Source organism: Enhydra lutris, unplaced genomic scaffold (genome assembly GCF_002288905.1).
Source record: "Enhydra lutris kenyoni isolate GAN:26980312 unplaced genomic scaffold, ASM228890v2 scaffoldscaffold45, whole genome shotgun sequence".
Classification (NCBI taxonomy): Eukaryota; Metazoa; Chordata; class Mammalia; order Carnivora; family Mustelidae; genus Enhydra; species Enhydra lutris.
The window spans coordinates 12,992,776-13,004,863 of NW_019154129.1; the positions used below are offsets into that span (position 1 = coordinate 12,992,776).

At 44.8% G+C, this 12,088-nt stretch overlaps 1 protein-coding gene across 11 annotated transcripts in view; it reads left to right on the plus strand.

The window, feature by feature from the left end:
- LOC111156134 (NLR family CARD domain containing 3) overlaps nucleotides 1–12,088 on the plus strand; it is a 34,208-nt gene continuing 22,120 nt past the window's right edge. For 9 of the 11 annotated variants that reach the window (XM_022516783.1, XM_022516787.1, XM_022516780.1 and 6 more), the window contains exon 1: nucleotides 1–284. The gene's annotated coding sequence lies outside the window, so the exon portion shown is untranslated. The other 2 variants (XM_022516785.1, XM_022516786.1) reach the window with 2 other exon arrangements.

The following is a 12,088-nucleotide window of genomic DNA, read 5'->3' on the forward strand; positions in this document are numbered from 1 at the left end:
AGCCGGTGGGCTCGGGGGATTGCAGGAGCCGGCGGGCCGCACCTCCCCCTGCCCTGCACGGGCAGCACCTCCCCATCCCTTCCCGCAAGACCTGGCTCCTGCCTTGCACAGATCCTGAGGGCTCGAGGCCCGGCTGGCCGGCCACAGAGAATCCCGGGACACCCCCCACCCTGCCACCACGCCGCTGCCTCCGCCCACTGGAGCAGGGCTGAGCGTGGGAGCACCGGGATGGGGCAGCCCCAGCCCCCCAGTCTCGGCCTCCCTAGGACAATGAGGCCCAGGAGGTAAGTCAAGCCCGGGCTGTCTCAGCACAGGACGGGGAGGAAGAAGAGACTGCAGGAGGGACCGTGACTTTTAAGGCCTGAGCTGCTGTAGGGGGCAGTGGCTGGGTGGCGTGGAGAAGATGTCCCCGTGGGTGCTGGCAGCTGCTGAGCAGGACTAGTTCTCCGTGTGGAATAAACAAACATGTGCCCAAGGGCGGCCCACAATGGGCCGAGGGGACACAGCCCAGCTCCCCAGACTAATGATGCGCTAGGAGGGGCAGGAAGTAGCCAGCAAATGCCGCAGGCAGGCAGAAGGGAGGTCGAGCGGGCACCCAGGGGAGAAACCCGGCATCTTCAGACCTGGGCTCCATTCCTGGCATTCCCCTTCCACCTGTAAGATGGAGGTGACAGTGCCAGACTTGCCCCAGGGTCCCGAGCGCCAAGGGTGGATGGTGCCGGGGGGCTGGGGTCCCGTTGGGTGAGCAGCCCCAAGGGCTCTCTCCCAGCCACTCCTTTGGACGGAGATGAGGCGCGTCGTTCTGAGAGAGACGGCAACCACATAAGCCTTCTCAGAAGGTGCCGCTGAGCTGGGCTGGTGTGGCTGCTGGGCATGGGGACCATGGCCCAGCTTCTGGGCTCCCAAGCTCCTCTGGGTCTCCTCAATGGGGGCCACAGGCTTTCCCCGAGCTGGGGTCTCTCTCTTGGCCACCACAGGCCACTCTGAGGCTGGCTCCCAGGTGGGGTGCCGGCTGGCCGGCCCTCCTCTGTCCCAGGGGCACAGCAGTTTCACGAGGGCTGTGTCCTGCAGCAAAGGTACCACTTCCTCCCCTCTCTGGGAAAGGCTATTTGGTTTCAAGTGGTCCACAGCCATGGTGCTGGGCTGCCTCAAAGGGGCTGAGAACTGTGCTCTTGGGCCTTCGGAGGCGGGGTGGGGGCGGGGAGTTGGGAGAGAGGAGCACCGCCGAGCCCGTGGCCTGAGGGAAGGGCAGCCCAGGCAGGAGGTCAGCTCCGTGGGGTTTACAGCCGTGGAGTGCAGGCGGGCCGAGGGAGGCTGGCCGTTGTGCACGGGCCACAGACGGCTGGGACTAAGGCCCCAGGAAGGGGAGCACAGGACAAGACAGGACCTGCTGGGAGAGCTGATGAGTCAGTCGGGACCTGCGTCTTATCAGGGATGAGACAGAAGCTCAGCTGTAGAGCCTGAGGGACAGGGTCTGAGTGACAGCGAAACCAGCGAGCACAGGTCCTCCGCTGCGTCCTACCCCATGGACGAGGATCTGGAGGATGCGTGGGCAAGGGGAAGCCGGGCTCCGGAGGAAGGGCGTCCGTCTGGTCTGGCCCCGCCCAGCACAGCTCAGACCTTCTCATACTGACGGACTTCTGGCCTTCAGATCCCCCAAGGCCCCCCGAGGCCCACCTGCCCTCCATCTTCCCCACCTTGAGGCTGGCGGGGCCTCTTTCCACTCTCACTAGAGGAGGACTACACTGGGCAGGACCTGTCTGACTGTCCCTGGTGGACATGTGGCCCCTGGGTCATGCTCCACTCAGAGGCCTGGGGTGAGTTCCACCCTGCAGGGCAGCATCTGGGCTGCACACAGGGCCTGCTGCCACGAGTGGCCAGGTAGCTGTCCCGTGGAGGAGCTCTCTCATCAGCCTCCGATGCTGGCCCTGGATTTTAAAGTATAAGTACACCCCATGGAATACTTGAGATATACTTATACTTAAAGAACCATTGTTTATCTGAAAGTGAAATTTTACTAGGCGTCCTGTATCTTAATTTGCTAAATCTGACCCTCTCCCCCGAGGTCAGCAGGGCTTAAGAAAGAGCAGTGTCTGATTCAGAGGAAGTGCTGGTTTCCAACACAGAGAGCCTGATGGGACTGCAGGGTGGGGGCGGGGGGAACTCACCCCTCCCAGCTTCCCAGACACACTCGGTCCTGTCTCCTCTCCCCTAACTCTTGCCTGCTGTGGTCCCTCCTCTGTCACTTGCCCAGCCTCTCTGATCTAGCTAGTGGTTCTCAATTCTGCCAGCTCCTTACAAGCATCTGGGTAGCTTTAAACTACACACGTGTTGAGGCCCTACCTCACACCAAAGACACCTCTAGGTGGTTGGGCTAAGCAGTGGCTTTTTAAAAATAGTGCTGTGTGGAAGGGCTGTCTGATTTGGCCATTCCTCCTCTGAGTACATACACCCCAAGGGCTGACAGCAGGGACTTGAACAGTTATTTGCACACCCGTGTCCACAGCAGCATTTACTCACAAGAGCAAAAAGGTGGAAACAGGGACGCCTGGGTGGCTCAGTTGGTTAAGCAGCTGCCTTCGGCTCAGGTCATGATCCCGGCGTCCTGGGATCGAGTCCCACATCGGGCTCCTTGCTCGTCAGGGAGCCTGCTTCTCCCTCTGCCTCTGCCTGCCATTCTGTCTGCCTGTGCTCGCTCTCTCTCCCTCTCTCTCTCTGACAAATAAATAAATAAAATCTTAAAAAAAAAAAAAAAAAGGTGGAAACAACCCAAATGTCTGTCAAGGGATGAGTGAACACAAAATGTGGTCTGTCCATAAGATGGAATATTACTTAGTCTTAAAAAGGAATGAAATGTTCATATGTGTTAAAACAAGGATGAACCTGGAAAACATTATCTTCAGTGAAAGAAGCCAGACACAGAAGGACAGACACCATATGATTTCACTTCGGTGAGGTCCCTAGAGAAGTCAGCTTCACAGCGACAGAAAGCAGAAGGGTGGGTGTCAGGGGCTGGGAGGAAGGAAATGGCAAGCCTAGTGCTTCATAGGGGCAGAGTTCCCATTCGGCGGATGAAAAAGTCGAGATGTAAAAGTCATCTTACAGATGGTGCTGACGGTCTCACAGCATTGTAAATGCACTTAGTACCACGGAATCGTACACTTAAAAAATGGTTACGATGACAATTTTTACGCTGTGCCTATTTTAATAAATTACATTTAAAAACTGCTCTAGACACTGTCCTGCCAGAGCGGAGAAGCACTGAGCCTGGTCCCCTCGTACGGCCACCACCCCTGACCCCGGTGGCAGCAGTCTGTCACCTGTGGGGGCCTCTGGACAACCAGTGACAGAAGGCCACGTCCAGCCCCGGGCCGTTGACATCACTGATGCCAACAGCCGGACAGACGCCCTAGCGTCCTGGCCTCATGGGCTAAAGGGCCCCAGGAACATTGCTTCCTTTGGGTTTAGGCACATTTGCATTTGTAGAAAATGGCCAGCATCACTGGCCTTGATTTGAGCTGTAACTTACAGATAGTAAGAGAACTCCACGGGTTCTTACACGTGTACATGCCTGCGTGTCTGTCCCAAGCAGATCCACGTGTGGAGGTTTCCAGTGCCCCAGAACTCCCACAGGCCCCTGCCCATTCGGAACCACCCCCGAGGGCAGCCACTGCTCTGCCTCTGCCTCACTGGGTGGGCCTGACTTTAGGAATCACAGAGCGTGGTCTCATTTCTCTCACTCCACACGTCTGCGAGAGTCAGCCACATGGCTGAGTGTGTCAGTCCTTCGCGTTCTGTCACTACTAGGCAGGACCTGACTGTATGAATGTACCAAAAAAGAAAAAAAAAAAAAAAAAGGAAACTCATTCTATTGTTGATGGATATTGGTTGTTTCCACTTTTTTGAACACTATGAATAAAACTGCTAGAATATTCTGACACAATGTGTTGATGTTATGATATAAACACTTGTTTCTGTTGGATATACACACACCCAGGCAGGGAATTGCTGGATCACAAAAAATAGGCATAATTAGTCTTATCACCACCAAACATTTTTTCAAAGTGATTTCAGTTTCCATTTCTCTGATGACTGAGGAGATATAGATATAGATATAGATATAGATATAGATATAGATATTTTACTATTTTAAAACATTTTCTTTCTAAGAAGGGGAGGAAGGGCAGAGGTGAGAGAGAGAAAATCTTAAGCAGGCTCCATGCCAAGCAAAGAGCCGGACGCAGGGCTTGATCTCATGACCCTGAGACCATGACCTGAGCCCTAATCAAGAGTCTGATGCTTAACCAACGGAGCCACCCAGGCGCCTCTCTAATGACTAAGGATATTATCTTTTGTGATACATCTTTAATTTTTTGGCTCAATTTTAACTGGGATGTCTCACTGATTTTTAAATGTATCAGAGACATCCCCTAGTCAGCAGTCTGCTTTCTTACCCTTTTAAAACTGTCTTCTGTTGAACAGATATCCCTAATTTTAATGAATCCTAATATGTCGCTCTTTCCTTTCATGGTTAGTGCTTTTGTGTGCTCTGTCTAGTCCTTACCTCAAGTTAGCTTACCTTAGCTCAAGTTCCTTAAAGCATTCTGTAGTTTTTTCTAAAGGCTTGGCTGTCTTACACACACATTTACATCTATGATCCAGCTTGAATTAATTTTTGTGCATGATGGGAGGGAGGGGGTCAAGGTCCATTTTCCTATAAGACTATCTCATTGGAAAAGCAGAATTTAATACAAAGGCCATCCTTTCTCTGCTGAACTACAGCGGAGCCCTTGTTTCACATCTGGTGACCATACACGTATGGGTCTCTTTCTGGACACTCTATTGGTATCTGTCTGCCTTTGTGGCAATACCCACATCCCTAGACTAGCTTTGATATTGTGTAGTGTAAGTTTTCAAGCTTTGTTCTGCTTTTTCAAAATAATTTTGGCTAGTCCAGAGTCTTTTGCTTTACATACATGTCTGAGAATCAGCTAGCCAACGTCTACCCTCCCTTCCACATCAAAAAAGCTTGCTGGAATTTTGATTAGAAAGTCATTCAATTTATAAGTCAATTTGGGAAGAGATAACATTTTAACAATATTAAGTCTCCCAACCCATGAATATGTTAAATCCCTCCTTTAGGTCTTCTTTAATTTCTTTTAATATCTTTTGTAGTTTTCAGTGTGGAAGTCTTGTAAATTGTTTGCTAGATTTATTCTTAGATATTTGCTTTTTAAATATTTCAAGATCTTACTTTCAATTTCATTATTGCTAGCAAGCAGATATATATATGACATTTTTATGTATTGATCTTGTGATCAGAAACTTTGCTAAGTTCATGTGTTAGTTCTAATCAATTGTAGATTCTTTTGGATTTTTAGTGTATACAATCATGTCAACTGGAAATAGTTAGTGACAGTTTTTTTTCCCTTTTCCTATCCTGATACTTTTTATAGTCTCATTTTCCCTAGTGCACTAACACCTAATTAAAAAATGAAACAAAACAAAATATCAACCAGAAAAGGTTCCTCCTGGGGAATAAATGTGAGGCATATACTTAACTTGCTTTTATATTATTTAAATGTTTTTAATGAGCATGTATTACTTTTACAATTCTGTAAGCAATCTATTTAAATGAGGTGGGGAAGCAATAAATGTTAGCAAAATCTAAGCAGTTGAAATTTATAAAACAGGGGCACCTGGCTGGCTCAGTTGGTAGCATACGTAACTCTTGATCACAGGATCATGAGTTCAAGGCTCACACTGGACACAGAGCCTACCTGAAAAAAGAAAAGAAAAGAAGAGAAGGGAAGGGAAGAGAAGAGAAAAGAAAAAAGAAAAGAAGAGAAGAGAAAAGAGAAGAAAAATTCAAAAAATAAAAAACAATTTCTTAATCACATTGTCCTGTAGTTCCAGCTTTTCTTTATTTGGCCAGACAAAAATGGGATCTGATTACCACAACCTCCCCCAAAAAGGTATCCTATCATAATTCTGAACACCTTAATTTCTTTCCATATAAAAATACATTATCAAATATCCAGGAAGCTCAATAAATTCCAGGTACGATGAACTCAAAGAGGCCCGTACTAAGACACATTATAACCAAACTTTCAAAAGACAAAAAAGAAAACATTGAAATGAGCAAGACGGAGGAAACTATCACATAAAGGAACCTCAGTAAGATTATTAGCAGACTTTACAGGAAAAAAATTGGTGCACAAGCTAGTATTATTGCAACTTTGGTTTCTAACTCCAAATTCTGTTTCTGCATAATTTAAGAAACTAAAGAAGGGGCGTGTGGCTGACTCAGTTGGTAGAACATGTGACTCTTGATCTCACAATTTTGAGTTCGAGCCCCACACTGGGTGTACAGATTCCTTAGAAATGTTTTGAAATTAAAGAAAAGAGACTAGAGAATTTAAAAGAATCATTAATTTACGTTTGGGGGGCGCACAATTATAAAGATGCAACACTGTGATGTTGACAACCGGAAGGGTCAGATGGAATTACAGAGGAGCGAGGTTTTTATATACTGCGAGGTCAGGCTGGTACAAATTCAAATTAGTTGTAATTTCAGGATGTTAAATACAATCCCATGGTAACCACAAAGAAAATAGCTATAATATAGATACAAAAGAAAATAAGATAGAAATTTAAACATCTCACTACAAAAAATCAACAGGACCCAAAACTATATGGTCAGCTAATCTTCAATAGAGCAAGGAGGACTATTCAATGGAAAACAGTCTCTCCTACAAATAATGTTGGGAAACTGGACAGCCACATGCAGAAGAATGAAACTGGACCACTTACATGCACCATACACAAACAGAAACTCGAAATGGATGAAAGACCTAAGTATGAGACAGGAAACCATCAAAATCCTAGGGGAAAACACAGGCAGAAACCTCTTTAACCTCAGTCATAGCAAGTTCTTACTAGACAATCACCATAGGCAAGGGAAACAAAAGCAAAAAAATGAACTATTGCAACTTGATCAAGACAAAAGCTTCTGGGGGCGCCTGGGCCGTTTAGTGGGTTAAGCCTCTGCCTTCGGCTCAGGTCATGATCTCAGAGTCCTGGGATCGAGCCCCGCATCAGGCTCTCTGCTCAGCAGGGAACCTGCCTCCTCCTCTCTCTCTGCCTGCCTCTCTGCCTGCTTGTGATCTCTCTGTCAAATAAATAAATAAAATCTTTAAAAAAACAAAACCTCTCAACAAACTAGGAACAGGAGGAATCTGCTTCCACATAACTAAAGCTTTTTGTGAAAACACACAGCAAACATCACACTCCATGTTTGAAGTCTAGAAGCATTTCTTCTAAGATGAGGAATAAGATATATAACCCGCTTTTACCACTTCTATTCAACATAGTAGTGGAAATTCTAGCTAGAGCAACTAGGCAAGAAAAGAAAACATTTCCAAATTGGAAAGGAAGAATTAAAATCATCTCTGCTTACAGATGATATGCTCTTTTACAAAACAATTGTTAGAACTAATAAATTATTTCAGAAAAGTAGCAGAGTACAAAGTCAACACACAAATAGAAATTGTATTTTCATATGTAAACAATGAACAATCTGAAAAGGAAATTACAAAACAACTCCATTCAAAATAGCATCAAAAATAATAAAATGCTTAGGAATTAACTTAATCAAGGAAGTAAATGATTTGCACAATGAAAGTGACAAACTGCTGCTGAAAGAAATTAAAGAAGAAAATAAATGGAAACACATCCCATGTTCATGGATTGGAAGACTTACTATTATTGAAATGTCCATACTACCCAAAGCTGTCTACAGATCCAATGCAATTATATTAAAATCTTAAAATTTGCTGCAGAAATAGAAAAACTCATCCTAAAATTCATATGGAATCTTAAGGGATGACAAATAGCCAAAAAAAGTCTTGAAAAAGAACAAAACTAGAGGACTCACACTTCTTAATTTCAAAATCAGTACAAAGCTACAGTAATCAAGACATTATGGCATTGGCATAGTGACGGACATACAGATGAACAGAATTGAATAGAGAGCCCAGAAAGACATCCTCACTTATATGGTAAAAAGATTTCTGACAATGAGGAAAGGACAGTCTTTTCAACAGATTGTACTGTGAAAATTGGACAGCCACATGCAAAAGCATGAAGTTGGACCCTTACCTATCTTACCTAATATCATATACAAAAACAAGCTCCGAAAGGATCAAGGACCTAAATGTAAGACCTAAGTAATAAAATTTTTAGAAGAAAACACAAAGCTTCATGACATGGGATCTGGTGATGATTTCTTGGATGTGACACTGAAGTTACAGCTATATATAGGTAACAAAAGAGAAAATAGACAAATTGAGCTTCATGAGAATTGGATACTTTGGTTCATGAAAAGATACTACCCACAGAATAAAAGGGAACCTACAGGATTGGAGAAAATATTTACAAATCATATACCTGATAAGAGATTAATATCCAGAATATACAGAGATCTCTTACAACTCAACAACAACAACAAAAACCGGATGTAAAAATGGGCAAAGGATTTCAACAGAATATCTTCCCAAAGAAGATATGCAACTCGGCATTAAGCACATGAAAAGATGGTCAACATCACTCATCACTAGTGGAACAAATCCAAGACTATAATGAGATACCACCTCGCATCCATTAGGACGGCTACTCTCAAAAACACAGGGAACAGCAAGCCTTGGTGAGAAAGCGGAAAAACTGGGACCCTTATGCACTTTTGGTGGGACTGTAAAATGGTAAAGCTACTGTGGAAAAGAGTTTGGCAGGTCCTCAAAAATTAAAAAAAAAAAAAAAAAAAGAATTACCAAATGACCCAGAAATTCCACTTGTGGGTATACGCTCAAGAACTAAAAGCAAGAGGGTGCCTCGGTGGCCCAGCCGACTGACTGTTGGATTCTTGGTTTCAGCTCAGGTCATGATCTCAGGGTCATGAGATCGAGACCGTCATGGGGCTCTGTGCTCAGTGGGGAGTCCGCTTGAGGATTCTCTCCTGCTGCCCTCCCCCTTCACACTCACGCACGCACTCTCGCCCTCAAATAAATAAATCTTTATTTTTTAAAGAGTTGGAGCCGGAGGTGTGGTTTGACCTCACAACCCTGAGATCATGACCTGAGCCAAAATCAAGAGTTGGACACTTAAATGACTGAGCCATGCAGGCGCCCCTATTTAACCACAATTTTTAAATGGAAAAAAAAAAAACCACATAGATCCATATGATTCTATTTATATTAAATCCTAGAAAAGACAAAACTAATCTTAAAGAAAAAGAGCAGATCGGCGACTCAGGGCCAGAGGGGTGCGGTTGAGACAGACTGCAAAGGTCCACGAGGGGATTTTTTGGGAGGAAGAAATGTTCAAGGTCTTGAGTGTGGTAGTTGCTACAGGGGTGTAAACATTTGTCAGAACTCATCTAGCTCTATGCTTGAAATGGGTGCATTTTTTGTATATAAATTATACCTCAAAAAGGTAATTAAAACCTTTATGACACAGCTAAAAAAAAATACACTGTGAACGCTTCTCCAGTTTGACCTTATATTTTATGGCCAGAGAGTTTTCCATTGTATTTTACCAAACCTCTTTGAACAAAAATTTAGGTTATTTCCCATTCAACTTCTTATTATAAAGAATGCTTCGGAATCATCCTTGTGGTCACATCGTTGTGCACGTATCCACTTAATTACTTGGGATAACTCCCAGAAGTGGAACTTCTCGGTCAGAAGATATTTAACAGCAATAGATAATGCCAAAATATAATCCTGAATCGTACTAATTTACCTTCTCACCAACTCTGTTTAGATTCCTACCACTCCCACATTCTCGCCAATGCAGCCTGTTAGGTCATTAAAATTTTTGTCAGACGAAAAATAGTAGTTCCTAGTTTTGATATTTTCTTGATCATTAGTGAGAATGAGCATCTTTTCAATGCCCTGGGCATTTACACTTCTCTGAATTATCTGTATCCTTTTTTCTATTTCTGTGTCCATAAGTATCTGTCTGTGTCCATAATTCTATTTAGTTACTTATTAATTTCTTAGTGATTTACAGGAGCTCTCCATAATGTTCAGGACATTAGTGCTCTTTCATGTATATTGCAAAGGGTGACTCCTGGCTTGAGGTTTTTTTCAATTTTATTTTATTTTTTCAAAGATTTTATTTATTTATATGACAGAGAGACAGAGATCCCAAGTAGGCAAGAGGCAGGCAGAGAAAGAGGAGGAAGCAGGCTCCCCACTGAGCAGGGAGCCCAATGAGGGGCTCAATCCCAGGACCCTGAGACCATGACCTGAGCGGAAGGCAGAGGCTTAACCCACTGAGCCACCCGGGCGCACCAAGTTTTGTTTTTTTTTTTTTCAATTATATTGATGGCTTTTACTGTTATTTGGAAATTTTAAATTAAGGCAAGTCTGTTAGTCTTCCCTTTGTGATTTTAAGATTTTACATGTTGCTTCAAAAAAAAAAAAGCCTTCCTCACCCAAAGAATATTTTAAAATATTCTCCCATATTTTCTTATTCCGTTTTCATGGTTTCATGTTTTTAATTCTTTAATCCAAAGTGAAATCAAATTTTACACTCATTATGAATTAGAGCTCCAAGTATATTTTTCATAGACTGACCAGTTTGCCCCAACACCATTTCCACTGATTTAAAATGTTATTTTTTTCCCACATTACCAAACGCCTTCCTATGTACGTCATATAAATATGTATTTGTTCCTGGGCTCTATACCATGTTCTAATGTCTTACGTATCTACTCTCGTGCTAGGCAGCCTGTTTCACACAGCCTGATATAAATGGAGGAGGGTATTCAAGACTCCAAGGTTGACTCAGTACTAGAAAATCTGTCAGTGCAGCTCACAGACGGCAGGAGAGATCAAATATGAGTCAATCAAGTCACTCCCTCCAGTGGTTTCCTACCACACTTAGAACAAAGTCAAAGTCCTTAAGACCGTGAGCAGGTCTCAACCACCCGCTGACCTTGTCTCCTAACCCTCCCATCTGTGAGCGCCCTTGCCCGTTCACCATGCTCCAGCAACTCTGCGTTTTTCCACCCCCGGATCACGCAAGGCATTTGCACTTGCTATCCCCTAGCTCCCTACATGATTAACTCTTTCTCACCCTTCAGATCGCTGTTCCTAAGTAGCCTTCTCTCAGAGGCCCTCTCTGGCCACCATGAACACCACCTGCTGGCCACGTGCACTGTGTCTCATTCACGGCACTTCATCACCAGCAGGGGGCCCTCCCTCCTTCCCTTGTCGTCGCCCTTACTGTCACCATGCCCCCACCCTGGTCACACTCACAGGGTTGGACTTTGTCTAACTTGTTCACCTTCACATCCCCCAGTGCCTGGGACACACCACAGGCCCTCAGTCAATACCCGCTGATTGGATGAGTGAGTGGAAATCAATCACGGGGCTAAATCAATATCGCTAAAAAGGTATGTGCCCATTTAACAGACATGTCCAATTTTTTTTTTTTAATGTGGGAACGCAGTCGATTATCCAGCACAAAGGCTGGTTTCAGTGAAGCCTTGGTTTCTCTCGCAACTCAGCTGCTTCCCAGTTATGTATCCTTGGGCAAATCACTTAACCTCCCTGAGCCTCGATCCATGAAATGGGAGAGATAATGCAATGGAGAGTCGTGGCGAGAGATCAAACGAAGGAAGTGCTTAACAGACTGTCTGGAACACAGGGAGCCCGCAGTGAGTTGGCACGTAGTGTTGTTCGAATGGTGGTGGGACACAAGGAACTGCAGGAGTCTTTTTCAAGAGGAGAGAACTAGTCAGACACTGCCACAAACGTCAGGCCTGCAGGCTTGGGCTGGAACTAAGGCGAGGATGCCTTGTATGACTGCCATTCTTCACCATCGCACGCAGGAAGCAGTGCGTCTGACTGATGTGGGAAAATTGTTTGAGATAAGTGTTGCCATTTGAGAAAATAGAATTTTTTTTTTTTTTTAGATTTTATTTATTTGTCAGAGAGGGAGAGAGAGCGAGCAAGCACAGGCAGACAGAATGGCAGGCAGAGGCAGAGGGAGAAGCAGGCTCCCCGCAGAGCAAGGAGCCTGA